At 37.1% G+C, this 21335-nt stretch overlaps 1 pseudogene; it reads right to left on the bottom strand.

Annotated features, from left to right (window-relative positions):
• Window positions 1–12982: 12982 nt before the first annotated feature.
• LOC126626699 (anthocyanidin reductase ((2S)-flavan-3-ol-forming)-like) lies at window positions 12983–18882 on the bottom strand (annotated as a pseudogene).
• Window positions 18883–21335: the final 2453 nt, after the last annotated feature.

Here is a 21335-nt window from a genome sequence, read left to right as displayed (position 1 = left end):
ACTCTGAAATCCCTTTTAAATGTGAAGAACCACGTGGAATGGGTTTACTGTGACATAATATCTCAATTTAATAATATATTAGCATGCGGATAAAATTTTTGTTTAACACGCATTATTTGATTGGGGACACCACATGCCATTGAACTTGTTATAAATAAGTTGTTTTTCGAGATGTGCTCTCTAGTGTTAAATGGAATGTCTCAATGACGCTGGGCAGTGTGCTTAGGGCAAAAAATAGAGATTACGCTGTGAGTCTTATTACCAGACAACTTGCAAAATAAAGGCTTGAAGGTGTCAAAAGTACTTTTGTTGAGCTCTTCTGAGGTAGTTTTTGATGTTTTTCTCAATGAATTATTGAATTTAGTACAATGTGAGCAGGTAACCAGATTGTAATTGCAGACAATTACTGGGTTTTGTTGACAATAAACTGTCAATTATTAGAAATCAGAAGTTAACTTGATATTGGTTTACTGTTTCGACTGTTTACTATGAGTTTGAGTTTTGGTTAAAAATTTAATCTCTTTAACATTATTCAGACTTTAAAGGTGTTAAAAGTTTTGGGCGTTTCTTGGGAAAGTCTTGGTCTTTGACTTGGTGATAAGAATCTCTCAATTGTTAGAAATTAGATGTTTGGAACTTCATAGTTATGCGTTTAATACAAACATTTCCTTGATAATAGAAACATATGAATAAGTTGCTACTTAATACTACAGTCTAGTGATATTCATCTTCACTTGTAAGTGAGTGGTCTTAGGTTTGACTCTCACCAAAGGCGAATTTAAACCATATTATTGCTAGTATATTGTGAGGTTATGTCCACTTCCTCATCTTAGTGTAGATACTATTATTTGTTCAAAAAAAAATAAAAAATAAAAAAAAACCATATGAACAAGTTTGAAAGCAAAACTTAAAAATAAACTTGGGCCCGACCAAGAGGATAGTCAAAGTAGGCGCCCACCTAGGACCCTCAATAAAAATATTGAAACTAAATTCATAGGTAATAATATAATTTTTCAAAAAAAAAAAAGAAGAATTTTACTGTTTTCTTCTTCTTCCTCATCCACATGTAAGTTGTAAGTTGTTACTATAGTTTTAGGGTGTGTTTGTTTCACCTTCTTAAGTGCGACTGGACTAGCTAGGATTATTATCCCATGTTCGGTATGCTTAGGGACTAACTTAAGTGAGAATAGCCCGGACTCGTGTGGACTATCTCCCTCGCTAGGTCGTCTTAGTGAAGCCCCCCGAAAACCACAGGACTGGTAAGACCTGCTTCATCTCCTTTGTGCCACTTGGCATCTTCCCTCTACGAAGACCTTGCTTCGTCTGCGTTGCGTCCTCTCTCCAACGAGATCACAGCACCACACCAAGACCATTCCCTCGTTTCGAATCCGAGAGAACTACGGCGATATTCTTGGCGACCAGACCAAATTGCAATTGCATAGAGCTCCAACAATGACTTCTATGCTGCAAACCTCCGAGGAAGATCCCGCTTTCATCGTCGTCCAATTCCTCTGAGCTCGCTTGGGCCCTCGCCGTTAGACAAAGAAAGAGAGCTTGACATATTCAAATTTACCTAGTACTCAAATCCCCAAATTCAATTCAAACATGCAAATTTGCAAAAGAATCTTCAATTCTTTGATCAAAGTAAAAAGATGAGAAAAACTCGGAAGAATCACCTGAAATTCTATTAGTTTGTTTCACTTGATTCTAAGTTGTGAATATTGATTTGGGATTGTTGATGGTGTTGCTTGAGATTACAATATATATATATATATGTTTGAGAATTGGGATAGCAATTTTAATTCGTCATATTCTATATATGGGTTTGAATGAATTATATGTTACTATATATCAAATCGTTGCTCAAAGGTCATGGTTGCCGTCGAGGTTGCAGACTCAAATGGGTTTGCTTCCATTCCATATTCGTGAGATGACCAGATGTTCAAAGTTCATGTAACATAATGCAGCAATGGATATCTTCTCGATCTGGAAATGTTTGATTGTGGTTTGCTTGCTGCTGACTACATTCTGTTTCTGCTGTGTTGAATTTTCTATTTTGTGGGGTATTTGGGTTCTCTTGATTCATTGGAAAGATTCAATTATGGGTTGTAAAATGTAATTTGAGGTTTTCAAATTGATTTTTTGGTCATGCACATACAAGTGAAAGATTTGATTTTTCCGGAGTGGTGATCATCTAGTTATGATTTTTCTGGAATTTGGATGTTAGGATTTGGATTTTGCAGAAAATGTTGACGTTGGGGTTCAATTTTTTTTGTATTTGTATAAAAATTTTATTATCCTGCTTCTTAGTCCGACACTACACCAAACGCTTCACTAAGCTAGTCCAGCTTAGTCTAGTCTAAGCCAGTCCAGTTTAGCCCCTGAAGCTAGTCCAGTCCAAGACAGTCCGGTGCAACAAATGCACACTTATTCTTTCAAATCTAATTGAAATTTTAAAAATCAAAATGTCAGTCTTTTTTCTCGATACAGCCCCAATAGCTCTCTTTGTTTTCGCAAAAACTATTGTTTTTCTCTCTCAGTCTTCACATGATGAGTATCCTAATATTGATGGGAAAAACTTATTTCTAGAGTTAAGAATTTTGAGAGAAATTTTACCGAAGGAAATAAATTGGACAACAGAAGTGTTGAAATATCTAAAGACAAATGGACGATTGTTTCTCGAATGCATGAGTTGCTTATACCATACAAGTTACAGTTGCCTATGCAAGAAAGATGCTTTTCGAAATTAAAGGTCATCAAATATTATCTTCAATCAACTATATCACAAGGAAGATTGAATGGATAAACTATTCCATCAATTGAAAAAAAATTGGTTGAAAAATTAGATTATATAAACTTAATTAGTATATTTGCGAGAAGTATAATATTTAAGTGATAAATGTATATCTTTTTTCTTTTGACATTAATTTTGAATGATATTTGATGTAGAATAGATTGTTTCATGTATATAGCAAATTCTTTTTTGTGGTGTGATATCCACACACGTCTTTTTACTTCTCACACACCCTTCTAATTTTCGGTCTTCGAATCGAATGAATTGAAAAAGATCAACGGACAGAAATTAACAAGGGGTGTGTGAGAAGTAAAAAGAGGTGTGTGGATAGCATACCCCTTCTTTTTTTATATACATATCATATCAATATACAAAGGGTCAGAGGTCAAGACCTTTTGGGATCATCTTTCAAAGGCTCGCCTTAGCCCTCAAAATCAGGACCGATTATGAAATAAATTAGCCTTTATGGCACCCTTATACACTTATGTCCGGACTATCCCTTAAACATAGGGAGTAGGTTAAAGTCAGTCAACCAGTAAAGAGTTATTGTGTCTATGCTGAGTTCTTCTTGCTTAAGAACCTTGTTTCAAACTGGTTATGTATAGTCCCTTACGCCATCTCCAACCGAAAGGTCCAGATGGCCGAAAATAGTCTGAAAACCGTCTTCAACCAAGGGCTAGGCCAAAGGGTTGTGGAATCTGAAATGGCCCACGGAATCGGAAAGGGCCAAAGGGCTAGAGGGCTGGCCACTTCTAGCCAGCCAGCCAGCCAGCCCCGGGCTGGCCATAATTTTTCATATAACTTATATTTTTTCCTATAACTTTTATTTTATAAAATTTGTTTCATATTGTTTTAAAATTCCATTTTTTCCTATAACTTCTATTTCACAAAATTTGTTTCATTTTATTTTAAATTCTTTTTTTTTTCCTATGAATTTTTTTTTCCTATAGCTGACATCATGCTGACATCACTTAGTCGTTAGATTTGAATTTAAGTTGTAGTTTTTAAATAATAAATTATGTTTGGCCTTATGGCCCTCTGGCCCTCGGTTGGAGACAGTTTTTGTGATAGGGCTAAAACGAGCCCTCTAGCCTTATGGCCCTCAGTTGGAGACGAAGGCAAATATGGCCCTGTACTGTTCATTAAAATATTAATATCTTGGACGATCTTGGGGGGCCAGATGGCTAAAACGAGCTCTCTGGCCAACCATCGGTTGGAGATGGCCTTAACTTTTTGTTATTCACATTAAAAGACCTGGAAACCGAACTTTTACTCCAACAACGGGAAACCAAATGTTTCGTCTCCAAATTTGCTTGCTTCTTATGCTTGTAGTCATCACTGTGTTTTTTTACACTTTTGCAGCGGCAAAAGGCAAATATATCTTTTGAAATAGGATATTCTCTTCCAGTGGAAGATGATTCTGACTTACTAACTTCATTGGATAAGCCTTTCACATGTGGGTTCTATGGTTTGGGTAAAAATGCCTACTGGTTCTCCATTTGGCATTTCTTTACAAATAATGAAAACAAGGGTTGCAAGCCTAAGTTCAAGCTTACATGCTCTCAGAAGTTCATGCTGATTAAGCGTGTAGATTTCTATGGATTTGATCTCGCGTATAATGAATCCACTTCCATTCACTTCTGCAAAAACCTCTGAGGATTGCCGTTGTGAATCATATGCCTATAGGGGATAGAAGTGCTACATAATAAAAGGCATTCTCTATAAGAAATATATCTTTCATTGAGAATGAAACTGATTACATTGGGGGTATTTATACACAGTAGCTAATAATAATTAGTTATCAACTAATGTAACTAATTAATCTTAATCTATGAATTAGTTACAACAAGAAACTTAAAGACTAAGTAATTGCTGATTGTGTTGATGACTTGGACTCTAGATGGCACTGTTGAGTTGACTGGGGATAATGTGTGTCTTTACACCCCCTCAAGCTAAATAGAGGAGAACCAAGTGAAAGCTTGGACCTGAGAAACTGAAATCGAACTTTGGACAGAGACTTAGTGTGAATATCTGCAATTTGATTGATATTGGGAACAAACTGAACTTTGAGTAGAGATGCTAAAACCAGTTCACGGATATAGTGGTAATCTATTTCAACATGCTTCGTTCGAGCATGGAAAACTGGATTTGAAGCAAGAGAAATTGCAGATACATTATCACACCAAAGAATGGGAACCTGGGATAATGGAAAGCCAATGTCCCTAAAAATTTTGCAGATCCAAGTTATTTCGGCAGAAGCGTGAGCTAAAGAACGATATTCAGCCTCAATAGAGGAGCGAGCAACCGTATGTTGTTTCTAGGCACTCCAACTGATAAGGTTGCTGCCAAGATAAACACAGTAGCCACTTGTAGATCGTCGATCAAACACACACCCAGCCTAATCAGCATCCGAGAAGGCAGTAAGAGTGAGAAAACCTTTTTAAAACCAAATGCCATCATCAATAGTGCCTTTAAGAAAACGTAAAACACGTTTAATAGATTGAAAATGAGTGTCTCGCGGACAATGGAGAAATTGGCAGAGTTGATTGACAGCAAAAGAAAGGTCAAGTTGATTCCAAGCCAAATACTGCAATGCCCCAACAATTGACCGATATTCATGGGGATTAGAGAAAAGTGTACCACTATGATCTAACTTCTGAGTACCAAGAAGAGTAGTGCACGGTTTACTACCATCCATGTGTGTCTTGAGAAAAAGATCCATGACATATTTGTGTTGAGAGAGAAAAATATCGTCTAAGGATCGATGAACTTCCAAACCCAAGAAGTAATGTAAAGGGCCTAAATCTTTGACTGGAAAGAGTTGACTGAGCTTGTGAATAAAAGCATTGCAGGCTTGAGCATTAGGTCTAGTAACTAGTATATCATCACATATACTAGTACAATAACAAGATATGGCTCAAAAACAACAAAGAGTGAGCAATTTGATTGAGAGTTCTGAAATCCCAGAGAAAGCAAGGTTTGAAACAATTTATCATACCATGCCCGTGGGGCTTGCTTAAGGCCATACAAGGACTTCGAAAGCTTGCAAACATGAGAAGGCTTTGATGGATCAATAAACCTCGGGGGTTGTTGCATAAAAACCTCTTCCTTGAGTGTGCCATGTAAGAAGGCATTACTTATGTCCAATTGGTTTAAAAACCAGTCAAATTGCACTGTTAATGTCAAGAGAATTCTGATGGTTACAGGTTTGGCAACCGGGCTAAAAGTCTCCTGAAAATCAATACCTTCTTGTTGATGAAAGCCTTTTGCTACTAAATGAGCTTTGTATCTGTCCACACTACCATCAGGTTTTTGTTTGATACGAAACACCCATTTACAACCTACAAGATTTTGATGTGGTGTAGAAGGAACAAAAGACGAGGTGCCGGTAGATTGCAGGGCTTGAAACTCCTCAGACATTGCTTTCATCGAATGATCTTGCTTAGAAGCTTGTAGAAAGGTTGTAGGAACAAAATTCAATGAATCAATAAGGTGTTTAGTAGCAGCCAATGCTTTGGGTTTAAAAATCCCAGCTTTGGACCGAGTAATCATGGAATGAGTATTGGTGGAAGGGGGATGTGGAGGTGGAGGTGGAGGTGGATGTGGTATTGGAGAATCCTGCATTGTTGGAAAAGGTGACACTGGTTAAGAGGATATAGGTGAGATTGGAGAAACTGGCACGGTGGGAAAGGATGAGGAAGAGGGTGAGGAAGTACAGGGAAGAGTAAAAGGAAGAGTGAAAGTTGAAAGTGGTGAAGGTTGACTATGGGGCATCGAAGAAGGGGGCACAAGGAACTCATGTGGTGTATGAAAAGGAAAAGTGGATTCATTAAAGAGTACATGACGAGATATGTAAAGCCTAGATGTAAGAGGATCCAAGCAATGATAGCCCTTGTGTTGCAAATTGTAATCGAGAAAAACACAGTGAATACTCTTCCCATCAAACTTGGAAGTAGAATATGGTTTAAGCCATGGATAGCAACTACACCCAAAAACCTTGAGCTTTGAATAATTCAGAGGCTTATGGAAAAGTAATTCCTATGGAGATTTATCAAGGCCAGAGATCGGAAGCCTGTTGATTAGATACATAACAGTAGAAAATGCCTCAACCCAAAATTGATGAGGAACCTTTGATGCAGTAAGGAGAATCCGAGTAGTTTTTGTAAGATGCCTATGTTTGCGTTCAACACAACCGTTCTGTTCCGGTGTATGAGGACAAGAATATTGATGCAATATACCATGTTGCATGAGAAAGGAATTAAAACAAGAACTTGTGAACTCACCCCCAGAATCTGATCGAAGAACTTTGATTTTATTACCAACCAAGTTTTCTACATAACTCTTGAAATTGACAAAGACTGAATACATCTCATACTTGAGCTTTAATGGAAACAACCAACTGTACTTTGTGAATTCATCAACAAACAACACATAGTATTTATAACCATTGATAGACAAAGTAGGGCAGGTCCCCAAATATCACAATGAACAAGTTCTAAGGGCACAGAGACAGAACTGAGACTCACAATGAAAGGTAATTTATGATTCTTACCAATTGCACAATCTGAACAGAAGAAAGAAGTAAACTTTACCACTGTACATGATAGTACTACTATTTAAAGCATTCCTGAAAATAGCAGAAGATGGGTGACCGAGCCGATTGTGCTAAACTTGTAAAGGAGCTTTGCTACTGACAAGAGCATAGGGAGAATTAGATGCTGGAGGAAGTCCTTGAAACGGATAAAAACCATCTTTAACTAGCCCTTGGAAAAGCATCCTCCCCGAAATACGATCCTTGATTGTAGAACCATCATAATCAAGGGTTAATTTGCAGTGATTGTCTCGTAAGAATTGATACACAGAAAGAAGATTATGTTTTGTTTATACCATACTTAGGGCCTCCGTATTTAGATCTCGTATAAATACTTGGGGGACTCAAATGTAATTATGTAATAAATGAAGGGGCAAATATGTAATAAGTGATGAGCCCTTCTTCTATAAAAGGCCTCCTCACTCTCCTCATTAGGAGAGGCTAATTCTTAGGCCTGAGATCCCCCAAAGCTTCTCACCCTCTCAAAGCCTCAGTCTCACATTACAGAGGCTTTCTCCCTCACAATCCTCTCAGAGAAATACAATATCAGTGTTATTTACTTTCTTGCAGATTCACGGTCGGATTTACGTTGTTCCAAGACCCCTCCGGTTTTGTGCATCAACATTTGGCCCCGTCTGTGAGAAACGACACGAAAAGCTATGTCGATTCTCTTTCATTTTTTCATCTCACCACCGTGAATCTGCAGAAACCCAAGAACCCAACACCTGCACAGTCACTGCAAAACCCATGTCTTCCGCTTCAGCTCCCGGTCACGGCAGCATCAATGGAAACACAACCACATTCCTTCATTCTTTCTCCTTCTCACAAAAGTCGCGGACTTCAACTGAAACTCGAGCCGAGCTTGTGCAAATGGTGCAAAATCACGGCATGAAGATCCAAGTCATCATGTCTTTTCATCAGTGCGGAGGAAATGTTAAAGACTCATGCAACATTCCTTTACCTCCATGGGTGCTTGAAGAAGTTAGCAAGAACCTTGACCTTGTTTACATAGACAAATCAGGCAGGAAGAATCCTTAGTATATATCCTTGGGATGTGCGAATGGTGCGAGTAATAGCGGCGGTAACTGCTGCAACATGAGCGTGAAGTGCAGGTAGAGGTGCCTGATGTCGTCGGGGTTGGTGTTCTTATTAGGGTGCTTTGTGTTGCTCAGATTAGTCACCACGGTTTACGTTTGGTTTGTCTTCATGCCTTTTTATGCTCGAACGGCGTTGACCTCTCCCTCCATGCTTGGGTGTCAAGAGGACAATGAAGGTTCATGGTTTGTTGGTGTTTTCTTCGGCGACTCTTCTTTTTCCCTCAAGCCCATTGAAGCTATGAATTCGACGAAGGCGGTGACGGTGGCTCAGGTGGTGTGTAAGTGCTGCCAGGTTGGATTTCAAAGCAGTGAGGCATGCAGCAATTGTCAGTGTACCAATTACAATGACTGCTACAGATTTCACAAACCTGCTTTGAATCCATAGCAGCGGATCCGCAACCTCGTCGTCCCTGGTGGTCCCGTTGTGCCCAACATCTCCACCTCCATCAGGTGCAATAAAGGCAAGCGCACCAGAAGATGCCTACTTTCCAAAATTGATTATTTTCTCGACACCAACTGTTCATCTTGTCCACCAACAATTTAAAGCTATTAAAGAAAGCACAAATTGTAGTGTGGGAGAATATTATGGAGCCTTGGGGGTGGACTCATGGACCATGCAGCAGAAAAAGAGAAACAAAAGCAAAAGCAATGCCCATTAAGTGCAGCAAAAAAAAAAAAAAAGATAAAGAAAAAGCAGACGGTGTGATGGCATAATTATGAGCGTGACTCATTGAGCAGGCCCTGCCCTCCGCAAGCACTTGTTATCGCACTACCCAACCATCTGCCATACCCACCTTCTACAACAACTCCTTATTTTTTAATGATGTAATTTATTTTTCTTATCTTTCGGAGACATCTGTATAAACCCAATCAGAGGGTAATAAAATAAATAAATAAATAAATAACAACAAGCTCAAAATAATGGCTGGAATGTTGTGTGGAGGGCCAAGGCCCATATGCCCAAAAGAGGCAAGCCCTGTGGCTCCAAAATTATTTGGCACCCTGCCACTATTACCACCAATCAGGTGATCAAAAGTACGCCCAGTACTCCAAAATTATTCGGCAACCTGTTGCTATTATCACCAACCAGGTGATCAAAAGTACACCCAGTACTCCAAAATTATTCGGCAACCTGCCGCTATTATCACCCACTAGGTGATCAAAAGTACGTCCAGTACTCCAAAATTATACATGAGCATCACTCATGTCATTCATACATAAACATTCATGAGCATCACTCATGTCAATCAGCTTCGAAAGCTTCATTTACAAAAGCTCAAACTTCAAAAGCTCCATTGACAAAGCTCCAGCTTTAAAAGCTTCACTTGCAAAGCTTCACCTACAAAGCTTCAGTGTAGGGTATACAAATACCGCCTCGGAACAACCGCCATTTTGTCCCATACATGGATTTAATTTGAAGTCTCCAGCCAACAGACTCTATTGACCGAAGACTTGGGGACTACATTATGTACCATATATTGGGCCTCAACTGGGCCTCATGAAAACTACTTGAGGAATTTAGCCCATTATTTATGTATTGAGGAGCGAGCCCTTATTCTATAAAAGGGACTCCCTCACTTTCATTAGAGAGCACCCATTATTCATGTACTGAGGAGCGAGCTCTTATTTTATAAAATGGACTCCCTCCTCTTCATTAGAGAGCATCATCGCCAGCTGAGCAACTGTCTCGCCGCGAGCATCACTCCTAACCCATCATTTATGTATTGAGAAGCGAGCCCTTATTATATAAAAGGGACTTCCTCACCATCATTAGAGGACATCACTGCCTGCTAAGTAACCGCCTCGCCGCGAGCACCAATTCTAGCCCATCATTTTTATATTGAGGAGCGAACCCTTATTCTATAAAAGGGACTCCCTCACCTTCAAACGCCACAAGCCGAGCTAACCAAGGCAATATAAGCCACAAGCAGAGCAACCTCGCAACATGTGCTACTTCTAGTTGAGCATCATTTCAGATGGAGCACCGCCTCATATCGAGTATTCAGTTCTAGACGACATCTAGTTACTTCGGCCCACACATGGACTGAATTTCAAGTTTCCAGCCAAAAGACTCTCTTGACTAAACACTTAGGGAACTACTGTTTATACCATACTTAGGGCCTTCGTATTTAGATCTCGTATAAATACTCGGGGGACTCAAATGTAATTATGTAATAAATGAAGGGGCAAATATGTAATAAGTGAGAAGCCCTTATTCTATAAAAGGACTCCTCACTCTCTTTATTAGGAGAGGCTAATTCTTAGGCCTGAGATCCCTCAAAGCCTCTCACCCTCTCAAAGCCTCACTCTCACATTACAGAGGCTCTCTTCCTCATAATCCTCTCAGAGAAATACAATATCAGTGTGGACGTAGCCCAAACATTGGGGTGAACCACGATACATCTTGTGTTATTTACTTTCTTGCAGATTCACAGTCGGATTTACGTTGTTCCAAGACCTCTCCGGTTTTGTGCATCAACATGTTTCATGGCAGGAACATGTAAAACATTATTCAGACGAAAAGTGGCAGCAGAAGTATTAAGAAAGGTTGCACCAGTATAGTGGATGGGCATACATTGACCATCACCAATATAAACCTTGTCTTGACCATTATAAGGAACTGGAGAATGAATAGCAGAGATGTCATTCGTTATGTGAGATGTGGCATCGGAGTCCATTAGCCAAGTAGGAGCAGAAGATTTGATGTTGGTGTGAGCACACATAGCTACCAATTTAGCAGTAGGAATTTTACCAGCAAAAGCATGATTCATGCATTCAAAACAATCAAGAGCTTCATGATCCGGAGAATGATAGATTTGGCATGGATCCCGATGACTAGGAGTAGAACCAGAATTATGAGAATAATTGCCATAATTGCCGCGATAATTGTGACTTCAATAGTTATTACCCCGATAGTTGTTGCCTTGATAAGTATTGTTGCTGCGAGAGTATTTGCCTCTATAAAATGCTTTACCACGATTGAATTGCCTCGGTGCAGCAGGACCCTGTGGTGTGGGAAGAAGAAGCACTTGAGACTAAGGATACTGAGCCGTATAGGCTTGAAATGGTTCAGAAACGAACAAAGCAACAGTTTTCTTCTTACGTTGCATGAACAATTCTTTGTTAATCAGTAAGCCATGTAGTTCATCCAATGAGGTAGAAGAGATGCGAAGCATAATGGAGTCAACAAACGACTCATAGTCTTTAGAGAGGCCATTGAGAGTGACTGCAATCAGATCACTTTCAGAGATCGGAGCATCGGCAGCCATGAGTGCATCAGAGATGGATTTGATTAGCTGAATATATTCAAAAATCGAGAGATCTCCTTTTTGAATAGTGTGCAGGCGAGATCAAAGCTGGTGAATGTGAGCAACAGAAACGCCACCAAAACGTTGCTCAAGATTCAACCATAACTCTCGAGAAGAGGTAACACCAACTGTGAACGGAATAAGGTCTTCCAAAATAGTAGAATTAAGCCAGATAAGGATATTTTGATCCTTTTCATACCACAGATCAAAGGTTGGATTTGGAATGCCAGTGTTCTTGCTAGAATCATCAAGTAAGAAAGGCGAAGGACAAACCGCAGAGCCATCAACAATCCCCGTAAGCTTGTAGTGACAAAAAATTGGAGCAAACAGCGCTTTACAAACTAGATAATTGTCCCGTTTAAGCTTGGTAGGAACCATACAACTAATATTCTGAATCGAAATTGAAGAAATTGAGGGAGAAGGCGGAACCGTAGTGAAATTAGGGTTCATCGGGGACGAATTTTGGGGCAAGAACATCAGGATTCAGTGGAGATGAACTTGACGAAGTCATCGTAATCAAGACAGATAGGAGAAAAGAAGAGAGAATCGATCAAGATCCACAAGAAATTGAAGAGAGAGGATCAAAGATCGAAGAAATCAGAGATCGCAAGGAACAACGAAGAAGAGGATCGAAGAAAAGGCGGTGAAGCGAAAAGGGGATGATACCATATAAGAAATATATCTTTCAATGAGAATGAAACTGATTACATTGTGGGTATTTATGCAAAGCAGCTAATAATACTTAGTTATCAACTAATGTAACTAATTAATCTTAATCTATGAATTTGTTACAACAAGAAACTTAAAGACTAAGTAATTGCTGACTGTGTTGATGACTTGGACTCTAGATGGCACTGTTGAGTTGACTGAGGATAATGTGTGTCTTTACTCTCTTCAGGGGGCGCAGCGCAGCTCTCCAACGTCAATGACAGTCTATACACAAGTCTGCCTCCTAGTGTGGAAATGCTTCCATCCATCAAATTTAACTTCTCTAAACCATGCAGCATCAATGCGACTAACCCGATCTCCTTCAATATATGAAAAACCGAGAAAAACGGTGAGATGGGATTGAACTTTTTTTCAAATTTACACTAGACAGAATGAATTTGTCTTAGATTAAGTTATCCCATCCTTTTTGCTTGGACAGATTGGACTAAGCTCAACACATACAATCCTGAAATAGTTATGCTAATGAATCTGCGAGATTTGGTTTATTCAGTAAGTGAGGATATCTCACAATACTCGAACATGCAGAGCCTAAAAATGAAAACATTATTACACCAGCGTTTGTAACATGGTGTCTTTATTTCTGCAGTCTGAAAATTAAATCAGTTGAGAGTGAGAGTTCTTTGATAACCTCCTTCCACTTGCTACACTGTCATCAAGTATGTTCTTCATGCCATACTTATACTCAAAACCAATCTTCACCAGCTAACTGAAGTCACATTTGATTCCTTCTTCCGGTCCTTCGGCGAATCTGAAATGAATTCAGTCAAGAATATGAAAATGGATAATATTCGTGGAGTTCAATGTTCAAAAGGAGGGAGAACTTCCAGAATAATTAAAGTTAAAAGTTTGATATGTGCTCGGCAAACATCTTCAATGTGTACAGGAGGAACAGAACCGACAACTTCTTGCGTGAATTTTAATGCATTGTAATCGTTCAAGTCCCCGGTAAGTTTGTGATATAACTACTCCCACACTTAGAGACTACTACAAAAACTGACAAGAAACCCAATTTCTGTCGGAAATTTAGCAAAAATCCGACATCAAACAATGTAATGTAGGATTGGAATAGCGACACTAATGTTGGTGTCACGAAAGGGCTTCAGTGTTGGTTTGTACGCTTAATCCGCCAGTACGCAGCGTCGATTAAAAGCGACACTGACTGACGTCGGTTTAAAGCAATGCAAACTTCAACATTACGTCGGTTTAAAGCGACGCTAATTACCAATTTAATTATAAAATATCCAAACTACCATCGGTTTTGACGGACATTACATAACATATGGATACATAAAATAATTATTATGATGTCGTTCATAAGCGACACCAAGTATATTAATAATAAAAAAAATCATTTTCCGTTTTTAATTAATAATAATTAAAAAATATTATATAAAAATAAATCCCACCATATGTCAATGAAAAAACAAACAATTTTAAGCAAACTTCATATTAAAAATAAAATTTCTACCAACTATATATTAAATTTAAAATTAACTACAATTCCTAAAAATGTACAACTCATACAAATTCTTCCCGAACTCTTGCAAAAGATTTTGAACCGGTTATGTGGTTCATAGTTTTCAACTGCCGATTATGCTTATTTTTTTCGGCAATCTCCTGAAAAATACAAGAATTTATTAGACAAATTTCAAGGTATAATAAAATAAATCATGAAACGTTTACCATTGTTTTTTCTTTATTCCAGTATGCCACCATCGAAATATTTCTGTAATCTTTAACCTATGCCGCTACATGTTTCGAAAACGCACTAGAATTATAACTAATGCATTTTCCATACGAATTAAACGAACAAGGCTGTTCTTTCCAATTTGGAATTAAGGGTCCGTATCTCTGTTGAGTTGATCCGTAGAAATACATAAAAAACAATTAAAAACCAAGAAACAAAAATAAATTTTCAATTTAAGCATAAAACTAGTTAGAATACAAAACAAAAACAAAAACTAATAATCATAATAATTTAAAAATGAACCACCTTCGAGCTCTTCCTCTTCGAAGTGGAGTTTCTTAGAATGTTGATCTTCAAAATGGTGATCCATAGCAAATGGGGAAGGAGAAGAGGAAAACCTGAAAAGGAGGAAGAAAGGGACACTTAGATGAAATGGGGAAGCAGAAGAAGAAAGTCTGAAATTGGGGGAGAAATGAAAGCACAGATGAAATGGGAAAGAGAGGGGTTTAAATATGGGTTTAAACCGACCCCAACTCCTGACACACTTTTTGAAATTCACATAGCGTCGCTTTAATGAAACTAGTGTCACTTAAAACCGACGCAAACGTCCGACACGCTTTTTGAAATTCACATAGCGTCGCTTTAATGAAACTAGCGTCGGTTTTCTGACACACTTTTTGAAATTTACATAGCGTCGCTTTAATGAAACTCGCGTCGGTTAAAACCGACACTAAGTTTCTCCATCCATGTCCTCGTGCAAAACAAACGGGAAATTTCCCGCCTAATATTTCAAATACTATAATTTTATATATATTAATTTTATAATTTTATAACCCTAAAAAAATACTATAATAATTATATATATTAATTTAACTATTTTATACCCCTAAAAACTATAATAATTATATATATTAAATTACATTTTAAAAATTGGTGACCATTGGATCGGCTTAAATATACATACCATTCAATTTCTTAAGTTTTATACGTACAAAATAAATAAATTTAAATCTACTTAATATATATATATATATAAACACGCACCAATGAACTTGATGGGATACGAATTCTACGAAACTAATTTCAACAATCCAACAATCAAACTTGTTTGTATATGTTTCGAGATCGCATCAACAAAAAATCACAAAAAACAAACTTTCAGAGATCAATTAATGAGACAAAACTTTTCCACGGTTATAAAACGAAAAATCACGATTTAACGGTTATTTTAACTCCGATTTTGATGATTTTTTACAACTACACTCCTTAACCCTATATGAATACAATGAATGAGCTCGATCTTCAATTTAAAATATATTACACTATTGATACCACAAATTCTTATGTTATACTTAATGAAAGTATAAATAAACTCTAAGTGTTAGTGAATCTATCATTTTGATGGGATACACATTCTACGAAACTAATTTCAACAATCCAACCGTCAAACTTGTTTATATATGCTTCGAGATTGTATATGCAAAAAATTGCATAAGACAAACGTTCAGAGATCATGTAATGAGACAAAACTTTTTTACGGTTATAAATGAAAAATCACGATTTAACGGTTATTTTAACTTCGATTTTGATGATTTTTTACAGCTACACTCCTTGATCCTATATGAATACAATGAATAAGCTCGATCTTCAATTTAAAATATTTACACTAGTGGATACCACAAATTCTTATGTTATACTTAATGAAAGTATAAATAAACTAAGTGTTAGTGAATCTATCATTTTCATGGGATACCCATTCTATGAAACTAATTTCAACGATCCAACCGTCAAACTTGTTTATATATGCTTAGAGATCGCATATGCCAAAAATTGAAAAAAAAAAACATTCAGAAATCATGTAAAGAGACAAAACTTTTTGACAATTATAAACGAAAAATCACGATTTAACGGTTACGATTTAACGGTTATTTTAACTCCGATTTTGATGATTTTTTTACAGCTACACTCCTTGATCCTATATGAATACAATGAATGAGCTCAATCTTCAATTTAAAATATTTATACTAGTGGATACCACAAATTCTTATGTTATACTTAATGAAAGTATAAATAAACTCTAAGTGTTAATGAATCTATCATTTTCATGGGATACGCATTCTACGAAAATAATTTCAACGATCCAACCGTCAAACTTGTTTATTTATGCTTCGAGATCGCATACGCCAAAAATCTCAAAAAAAACAAACATTTAGAGATCAAGTAATGAGACAAAACTTTTCGACGGTTATAAACGAAAAATCAGGATTTAATTGCTATTTTAACTCCGATTTTTATGATTTTTTACAGCCACACTTATTGACCCTAGATGAATACAATGAATGAATTCGATCTTCGATTTAAAATATTTACACTAGTGGATACCACAAAATCTTATGTTATACTTAATGAAAGTATAAATAAACTCTTAAGTGTTAGTAAATCTATCGTTTTCATGGGATATGCATTCTATGAAACTAATTTCAACAATCCAACTGTCAAACTTGTTTATATATGCTTTGAGATCGCATACGCAAAAAATATCAAAAAACAAACATTCAATGATCAAGTAATGAGACAAAAAATTTCGACGGTTATAAACGAAAAATCACAATTTAACGGCTATTTTAACTCTGATTTTGATGATTTTTTTACAGTTACACTCCTTGATCCTATATGAATACAATGAACTAATTTGATCATCAATTTAAAATATTTACAGAAGTGGATACCACAAAATCTTATGTTATACTTAATGAAAGTATAAATAAACTGTAAGTGTTAGTGAATCTATCGTTTTGATGGGATACGCATCATTCGAAACTAATTTCAACGATTGAACCGTCAAACTTGTTTATATACGCTTCGAGATTACATACTCCAAAAATCGCAAAAAACAACCATTCAGAGATCAAGTAACGGGATAAAACTTTTCGATGGTTATCAAGGAAAAATCACGATTTAACTGTGGTTTTAACTCCGATTTTGATGATTTTTTACAGCTACACTCCTTGACTCTATATGAATACAATGAATGAATTCGATCTTTAATTTAAAATATTTACACTACTGGATACCATAAAATCTTATATTATATTTAATGAAAGTATAAATAAATTCTAAGTGTTAGTGAATCTATCGTTTTGATGGGATACACATTCTACGAAACTAATTTCAACGATCCAACCATCAAACTTGTTTATATATGCTTCCAGGTTGCATACGCCAAAAATGGAAAAAAACAAACATTTAGAGATTAAGTAACGGGACAAAAATTTTCGACGGTTATAAACGAAAAATCACGATTTAACGGTTATTTTAACTCCGATTTAGATGATTTTTCACAGCTACAGTCCTTGACCCTATATGAATATAATGAATGAATTCGATCTTCAATTTAAAATATTTACACTAGTGGATACCACAAAATCTTATGTTATATTTAATGAAAGTGTAAATAAATTTTAAGTGTTAGTCAATCTATCATTTTGACATAGATATTTAAAAAAACTAAAATCTATGTCGTTTAGAACCGACGCAGGCTTTAAAATATTTAAAAACAATACTTTGTGTCGCTTAAAAGCGACATCAATACTTTATATTGCTTAAAAGCGACACTGTTTTGTTTAAAGCGACACTAGTATTTAAAATTATTAAAATATATGTCGGTTATAAGCGACATTAAATGTTTACGTCGGTTTCAAAGAGACATAGACATTTTATGACGCTTATAAGCGACAGTAAATCCGACGTCATCTTCAGTTAGTGTCGCAACTGTCTTATCCGCCACTATATTATATTAAACTGATGCCACCTATTGACACTATAAGGCCCTTTTGTAGTAGCGAGGCGAACTTGGGAGAAGAGTTTCTCCTCCTACTAGGCCACAAGGAAGAGTTACCGCTTCTAATTTACCACCATCAATGTCGTTATAGCTCAGCACTGCTTTCTCTGCTAATGTCTTTGATACGATATACCCCTATAACACATTTCCAGATTAAAGATCAAACGTAATTATTCGATGCTCATTATTGTAGCGAAATTGATATATCGTAGAACAAATAACGTAAGAGCAAGTAGAAGAGGTACTATTGTGAAATCAGTGCCATGAGGAAATGAGACATCAAGGGGTGTCCAACATGATTAATCAAAGTAGGGTTTTAATCCAGCCCCATCTTCTGTCCAAGGCGATGCAGCTAGTATGCTTGCAGTGTAGATGAGTTGCTTGACGGTCTGCGAACAAATGCAGGAATCAGCAATGATTCTCACCCCAGTAACAGCAGCTTCACCTGTGTCCTTGTACTGCATAATCAAAATACTCAAATTATTACTATCCCTTCGTTTGTCGCGCACGATTGAATCAAATTATTGTTCTTGATGAGACTAGAATGGATTGGACAAAATAGTCGAATCCTATTTGCTATCTTCCTAAAACAGCACGAGTGTCTGACCTGAGAGCTTAGGTTATTATGCTGCAACGGAGTGGCAACATGGAAAACAAACTCACAGCCTTCAATGGCAGGCTCAAACTCTTGAGGGTCATATAGGTCAGCTTGGAACATAAAAAATTTGGTGTTCGCATTAGGAAGGGACTTGAGAAGCCCAACTTTCGAAGCATCATCTGTAACATACGGAGTAACCATAAGAGGGTTGCATCAGAGAGAGAGAGAGAGAGAGAGTTCAATGTTCATTGCCTTTCTCTCTGAGGGAAAACACAACTTGCCCTCTTAAGCCTCTACAGTCGTATACCCCCAACATACATAATATCAATTTGCGTTCCAAACTAATTGATTGAAAACATTTTCGATAGTCTTATTCATACCTCGCCTTTGTGACCTGAAAGTAGTGAAATCTTCTCCAATGAGAGCCTTCCATCCGAGTCAGTGTTTAACCCAAGATGCCATTTTGATATTCCCTTGATATGAGTTATGTGTTTTAAAACTTTCAAAGTTGATGGGTTACTATAAGGGACTGCTAAATTGCTAACTTGTCCTTTTTTGGGTGGTGTGTTTCCCGTTGTCAGACAACTTCGGAAGAGAAACACTTTAAAGTTGTCAGAAGTACTTTTTTTCTTTTTCTTTTTATTTTTATTTTTTGGAAAAAAGTTTGACTATAGTAAAACTATAGTTAAAACTCCTTCAATTTTTATTAAAACAACGAGCCCAAAAGTACAAGCAAACCAAAGGCCCAATTACAATTATACACAAACAGAAAAGGGCCAAAACCAACAGAAAAAAAGAAAGAGGCCCCACAACAGTGAAACCCAAAAAAACACACAACAGCCAACTGAGAAGCTTCTACTGAAAGCTCCTCCATTGACAGAGATCTAGGCCAACCACAGGAAATGTCATCCATCACTGACCAACTCCGTCTCAGACACCACCGCCAACCCCAAACTGCAACTAGATCACAACCATTAACAGGTGATAGTTGGCACCAAAGAGGGATTAGCCAACTACTGGGAAGAAGCTCGGGGAAACCCACAAGCAACACTGCCGAAAACGGCAGACAGCAAGGAGAACGTGGTGGTGTGGGAAACACCCGAGCCAGGAACAACACCCCAACTCTACACACGAATTGAAAAGGAACTATGGCTGAAGATCGGACTGAGGAAGAGATGGGGAGAGGAATACCGACGGAAGATGAAAAAGAGGACATACCTAAGGGAAAAATAGGGAGAAGCATCAGAAGAAGAAAACAAAAGAAGAACTTTTGTTGGCCTTTTCTGGGGAAAGTCTTGGTCTTTGTCTTCGTGATAAGAAGCTCTCAATTGTTGGAAATTACAAGTTTGGAACTTGATATGCGTTTAATATGACTTTGCATTTCAGTTAATTGACATAAGTTCGTGGCCTGATTACTTGATGATGGGTTTTTTTTGGGAAGAAAACTAATGAAAATGGGCTTAAAAACTTTAAGTTTTAATCAAAAAGATAAAAAGGTGTTGTAAGTGAATAGTACTAAGAGTGACTTTTTAGAGTAAAAATGTCCTTAACGTTAAAAGTGAATAGTACCATGAGTGTTTCGTTAAGACTCTTTCTTTCTTTCTTTTTTTTTCTTTTTATTTTTTATTTTTATCATGCATTGATGTGAGTTATGTTTACAAACATTTCTATTGGAGTGGAATAATTCGGATCCTCCAATCCTCAACTAATAAATCTTGTAACCATGTTGAGAATCCCACAACACCAGCTTCGCTCACCGGCAATAAGGGAGGATGAGGACCTACAAAAAAACACTACAGTGCTCAAGTTAGTCTTTGTTCAAAATAATTGCAGGAAACTGTAAAGTGATCTGATACTTCCCTTTTTCTTCCCCTGTTCTAATGGGATTTTAGGCCTTTTATATAAAAAAAAACTTGAGCTTTGACACACTCCGATCACCATATTACTCGAACACCAGGATAGACACGTGTTGGTCGACATCCAAGGGTGACGAAAGCCATTTATTGAATCCAAATGCTGAGAACAAGAAATAAATAAGACTTATAAATTTAAATATAATTAATATACGAATGAGAAACGTGTTCTAAGCATACAACTAACTAGAACACTAAAAGAAATAATATAAAAATTGAATGAACAAGGAATGGGTCATACATCGAGATGACTTGAAGATGCCGATGCAGAAGTGCCTTGACCCGGGGATCGTACGCCTTGAATCTAAATCCTGAAGGGACGCAAAACAAACATGAGTGGACCAAGGTGATATATATAAAATACTGAAATAGTTCTCAACATACTAACCCCCAAAGTTTTATGAAAACTCAATAACATAATATGTAGTAGGTTTTTCTGAAAACCCTAGCATGCCATAAAACCTTTCATAAATCATAAATCGTATATTGTGTGCTAGCTAGTGGTATCATAATCGTCCGAAGGCAGAACATAGAACTCTTTCTTCAGAACACTTCCTTCATAAGTATCAATCGCCCACAGGTTCCTACAACACCCAACTCGAAGGTCAATATAAGTATCAATCGCCTAAAGGCTCCTATAGCACCCAACCCGAAGGTCAATAATAGGGACCACTAGATACGCACAAAACATTGAATATAGTCTTTCCAAACATAGGTACATATATCTCAAAAGCATCTTCATAGTATAAAGTCATCCATCATCTACACTATAAAAAA

This window comes from Malus sylvestris, chromosome 6 (assembly GCF_916048215.2).
Source record: "Malus sylvestris chromosome 6, drMalSylv7.2, whole genome shotgun sequence".
NCBI lineage: Eukaryota > Viridiplantae > Streptophyta > Magnoliopsida > Rosales > Rosaceae > Malus > Malus sylvestris.
The sequence above is the reverse complement of the archived record's forward strand: the minus strand, read 5'-3'. Positions and strand labels throughout refer to the sequence as shown.